At 44.2% G+C, this 5,805-nt stretch overlaps 1 non-coding gene across 1 annotated transcript; it reads right to left on the bottom strand.

The window, feature by feature from the left end:
- Positions 1-5,366: 5,366 nt before the first annotated feature.
- LOC142457516 (small nucleolar RNA SNORA73 family) lies at positions 5,367-5,573 on the bottom strand. The gene has a single exon (XR_012786238.1). It is a non-coding gene; the product is annotated as a small nucleolar RNA SNORA73 family (small nucleolar RNA).
- Positions 5,574-5,805: the final 232 nt, after the last annotated feature.

The following is a 5,805-nucleotide window of genomic DNA, read 5'->3' as shown; positions in this document are numbered from 1 at the left end:
CTCTTGATCCTAGAGTAGATAAAACATATTTAATAAATGAAGGAAAAGGAATGAACAGAGAATTTCCCAGGGCTGTTCAAGAAGACAAAATGTGTGAAGACCTAGAGTTAGAAAACCAAAAAGGAAGCCAATGTTCAGCATATTTTAAACTGAAAGAACTGAAGAAAAAACCCAAGCCTTGAGTTGTAATATTCAAAGAATCCGTGGGCAAAATATTGAATGATGCAAGAAGCATCAGATGAAGGTGGAGGGATACACAGGCTCTCTGTTTTTATAAAGAACGAGTGGACGTCCAGGCATTTCAAAGAGTAGCACATGATCTAGAACCAATGATACCAAAGCGACACTGAAAGCATTAGCCAAAAACCAGGCTGCAGGAATTGATAGAACACCTATTGAAATGTCTCAATCACAGCCGTGTGTGTAAGCAAATGTGGTGAAGAAAGCTGATGGTGCCCGGCTATCAAAAAAAAAGATATAGCGTCTGGGGTCTTAAAGGCTTGAAGGCAAATAAGTGGCCATCTAGCTCAGAAGCAACAAAGCCCACAGAGAAGAAGCACACGGCCTAAGCGAATACAAGGTGTTGAATGGACCATGTAACAGATACAAAGGAACAAAAACAATCATTGTGTGATCACCTTCCTCACATAATTGCTGAAGACGAAAGTGTGCATAAGCAAGCATGGTGAAGAAGGCTGATGGTGCCCGGCTACTGAGAGATATAGCGTCTGGGGACTTAAAGGCTTGAAAGCAAACAAGCGGCCATCTAGCCCAGAAGCAACCGAGCCCACACGGAAGCAGCACACCAACATAGGTGACCATGAAGGACAGAGGAGACCAGGTCTCCAACAACAAAGGTGGGGTGGTGGTGAGAATCACATCACCGTGAAAGAGGGGGAGTGCATGATGAGGACCCAATGCCCACCTGTAGACAGCTGGACACCCCTTCCAGAGGGGTAGTGAGGAGGAGATGGGCCACTCAGGGTTCAGTGTAGCAACAATGAAACTCAAAACCTTCCTCTAGTTCCTGAACGCTTCCTCCCCTCCCAATCATCATGACCCCAATTCTACCTTGCCTTACGGACCTGGTTATACCAGAGGATGTACAGCGGTGCAGTGGGGATCTGGAGGCACAGGGAATCTAGGACAGACGAACCCCTCAACACCAGCAGTGGGAGTGGCGACACCAGGAGGGAAGGGCATGTAGAAAGGGAGAACCGATCTCGGAGATCTATGTGTAACCTCCTCTCTGGGAGATGGGCAAGGGGGAGGCGGGTGAGGGGAGACGCCGGGGAGTGTAAGATAAGATATAATAATTATTTATAAACTATCAAGGGACCAGGGGTGGGATCGGGGAGGGAGGGGAATGGGGGGGAAAAAGGGAAACTGAGCTGATTCCAGGAACCCAAGTGGAAGGTGAATTATGAGAGTGACGAGTGCAACGAATGTATAAGGGTGCTTTGCTCAATTGTTGTATGTACAGATTGTGATAAGAGCCTTATGAGCCCCAATAAAAAGATTAAAAAAAAAGAAATGTCTCAATCAGCTGATAAAACACTTGAAGCACACATTCATCTATGCCTAGCTAGGCATCGCTTTTTAAATTTGAAAACTGCATGATTTAAATTAAAAAACCATAAATTCTAGGCAAAAAGAATAATAACAAAGAAAAATTAGACAGGAATTTACAACGTGGGTAGATAGAAGGTAGCCTTTGAAAATAGACAACAACTTAATGTTATAACTTCCATATAAAAAAATGAAACCCCAGCTATCAAAGTGCTCCTGACTGACTGCGACCCAGTAGGAACAAGTCAAGAAAAGGCTTTAGCTGATGAACAAGTGAACAGGAAACTCTTCAAAGACACAGGTGGTTTTGCCAATGACGATGGCAACAAATGTACAAATGTGTTTGACCCAATGGATGGATGGATTGTGATGAGAACTGTACAAGCCCCAGTAAGATGATTTAAACAAAAGACAGGTGGTGAAAAGGAAGGGAAACCGATCAACCAAAGCTGTCAAGCTGATCAATTTTGGGGTTTAAAAAAGAAGTCTGACTTCTCAGTCACACAACATGGCCAATTACATGGCTGGGAACTTGAGGATATTGGGTAAATATTTCAAAACATTCTTGTAGACCCTTGTCCGTTTGTCATCCTGCGGTGGCTGTGTGCTGCTGCGGTACTGGAACCTCTGGCACGGGAATTTCATACCCCAGCAGGGTCATCCTTAGGGACAGAGTTCAGAGGACCGCCTGGAGCACTGGTTCTCAACCTTCCTCATGCCGGGGCCCTTTGATCCCATTGCTCACCTTCTGGTGATGCCCCCAACCACAAAATTGTGTCCGTTGCTAACTCATAACTGTAATTTTGATACTGTTATGAATTGAACGACCCCTGTAAGGAGGTCGTTCGACCCTCAAAAGGGTCGTGATCCACAGGTTGAGAACCGCTGTTCTAGACTAAACCGATTAGGAAGAGGCCTGGATAATCTACTTCACGGAAACCAGCCAATGAAAACCTTACGTGTCACAATGAACTTCGCTTGAAATGGGGCCGGGAGGTGCAAGCAGCAGTGACCATGAAGATAGTGTGGGGCCAGGCAACATCGTGTTCCCATAGAAGCTTCCATGGTCAGAGTGGTGTCAACATCAACGAACAAAAACAACAACTCTGGAACAGAAGAGAGACGGTCTTTGAATGGCTAGAATGAAGTGAGTTCTCTCAAGGGAACTTTGCAACCATTGTCTACTCTGGGCCCAGTTGCCAAACAAGAAGAGCTCCAGGATTCAAGTTCATCCACCACGTGCAGGGACGACTAGAGACCAAACCCCGGGCCTCTGGAGAACGGCAGCATGCAGAGAGACGAGCGCAGCAGAGACCACAGGGGGCCAGCCCAGTGCAAGGGTGAACGAGGAAGGTCCTACCTCACACGGGCAGAGGAGAGAGAAATCTCTGTCTCTGCCTTGGCTCGCCGTGAAGGAGGAAGGAATGAAAAGCTCCTTTGAGAACGTGTGGCCCTGGGCTGGCCAGCCTGTAGCTTTCAGCTCCAAATTCACACTATTGGTGTGGTTGAAAAAAGAAATAGCAAAGTGAGAACAGGCAAGTGGACTTGTAACCCCCAGGGTCTGGCAGAAACAAATAGAAATCCTCTCAGGAATAAATTCACCCTCAGTGAGTCCTCAAAGAATTCTCAGCATTTGAATGAATGTAAGGTCACCGGTAAAATGCAAGTCCCGGGCTCTGTGCCCAGAGTCAGCAGAAACAACCAATGATGAGACACATCTCAGAGTGGAGTTATTGGAGTTGCTGGGAAGCTAACCGGAGGGACTCTCACAGACGTAAAGTCAAAGGAGAGGGGACAGGATGTTGGTCGTTTGACACTCTTATTAACCAACATACAAAAAGAGAGACCCCAAACAGCTGAATGACACAATAAGTAGGTTTAATACGTTTAAGGAACTCAAATAAGCCCCCAAACAGAAGCTACCCTACAATTAAGAAAACACCAGGTCTAGAGGGGTTTTATAGATTAATTTGACCAAACTGGATAAGGACAGATGATTTCTAATTCTATACAAAGCCTTCCCAGTAGCAGCAAAAGAGGGAATGTCCCTCTACCTATTCTAAGAGGCGAGCACAACTGTGATATTGAAAACGAGGTAAGGGCAAAGTGAGAAAGGAAAATGACAGGCCAATCTCCCTCCTGAACACAGAGGTAATGATCCTTAATAAAATATTAGCAAACAAACTCAGTGACAGATAAAACAAATTCATCATAACCAAGCAGAATTTATTCTAACGGCACAACTTCTTGGAGCTCTTCATATTCGCAGAATCAAGGCATGCGGGTACTAGCCTCCACAATCAAATGGGGTGGTCGTGTGATTGAGGGATAAAATGAGAGACATCAGACAAGATAAAGCATGCAAGTGCTCACCTCCAAAACCACCATGACTTCACGAGCCAGGTTCATGCAGAGAGAGAGAATAGATTTCCAACCTAGGCTTATATACATTACTCAGGGTTGTGCAAGTCCCCCTAATTACAGGCAACCACATACATAACAAAGTGGGATGTACCTTAATTAATCCTAAAGGTCCCTGAGAATATAGGAGGAGTCACCTAACACCAGTGCTGGGGCAGGTAAGGGGGTGTGGCTGTCTTCAGAGCCTAGAGAGCAATAGCACAGGTCTGCTCCTGTAGATAAAGCTGCCGGCTACATAGCAATCAACCAGGTGCTTACACAAAGTAACTTTAAGGTAGTACTGTGAAGGGTGGATATAGTAGGGGGAAATATTAATTATGAGAATGTGATTGGGACTCACCTCCAACTCACAAGGTTGAAGGCCTCCCTCCACCCCAGAAACCCAGCCTGCCAGGCTTCTTAATACCTGAGAATAAAGGATGCATCCACATACACACTCTTCCAATTCTCTGGCTCCCACAAAGAAAAAACAAAAATGGGATTATTCCTGTAGATGTGTTGGTTTTTGTTATGTTCAGGGTCTCACACATAGCATATGATATGTATTTGTTTATTAAAATTAATAGATGAAGAGAGGATTCAATATATGAAATTATATTTATTTTTAAAAAGCAACAATTCATGAGTTATAAGAGGTTAAAAAAAGACCTTAAATACTAGACCTGATGGAAATTACCATAATGTTGTATATGGTAGCTATGAAGAAATTTATTTTTATATTATCTAGTAAATTTAGGTTTATATCATCCAGTAAAATTGAAGAATTGCTTACTCTAATATCTAGAAATTCCACTCTCAAGTTCATGTCAACTCATGTCAACTCATAGCCATCTTTTAGGACAGGGTAGAAACGCCCTGTGAGGTTTGGAGACTGTAACAGGTTATGGGAGTAGAAAGTCCCATCTGTCTCTCACAGAGCAGTTGGCAGTTTCAAACTGCCGACCGTGTACATCACAGCCCAACGTGTAACCACTATGTTAGGAACATGTATGTAGAAGCCCAGCTAGGGGTCCCTGCTACGAGTATGTATGAGTGCTCAAAGCAGCATTGTCTTTAGAACAAAAAGTTGGAAACGACTCCAATGTTCAACAAGAGAATAAATAAATTCTGACCCAGTTGTACAACAAAATATTACATAGCAGTGAGACTGCCTCCCTGGATGCCTCTCAGTGCTGTGACAGAATGAAAGAAGACAAAATATATATAGTTTGATACTATTTATATAGTTTTTGAAAAGGAAACCAAAGCATATGTTATTTAAGGATTCCTACATAAGGAGCCCAGGTTGTGTAGTAGTTGCCAGTTGGGCTTCTAACTTCAAGGTCAGCAGTTCAAAACCACTGGTTGCACTGGACTTTCTTTTTTTTTTATCAGAGAGCTGTTTCCTGAGTGGTTTATCTCCTCAGTCATTGTCCATGGGATTCTGAGAAGCTGTAGGAATACACATGCGCAGGCTCCAGGCCCAGCTTGATCTCCAATGTTGTGGAAAAGGATTATTCATCACGGGGCCCTGAGCCCTGTGCTCCTCCATGTCACCTGGACAGAGCCCAGGGAGAGTGACCTCCCAGGAGTATCCACATCGGGTGCTCTGGACTTTCTAATCCCATAAAGCACTATGTCTTGGAAACTTATGTTGACAGGTCTACCCTGCCCTATAGGGTTGCCATGAGTCAGAATGGACTGATAAATCGATAAAGGGGATGAAAGACATAAATTCCAAAATGCTAACGATGGAGGATCTGGTAGCTGGAGGGTGTGGTCGAGGAAGGGCTCATGGTAAGTATCAGTGTCATTAATATTAGACTTTAGAATTCA

This window comes from Tenrec ecaudatus, chromosome 9 (genome assembly GCF_050624435.1).
Source record: "Tenrec ecaudatus isolate mTenEca1 chromosome 9, mTenEca1.hap1, whole genome shotgun sequence".
In the NCBI taxonomy this organism is placed as follows: Eukaryota; Metazoa; Chordata; class Mammalia; order Afrosoricida; family Tenrecidae; genus Tenrec; species Tenrec ecaudatus.
Note: the sequence above shows the minus strand (reverse complement) of the source record. Positions and strands in the feature narration are given on the sequence as shown.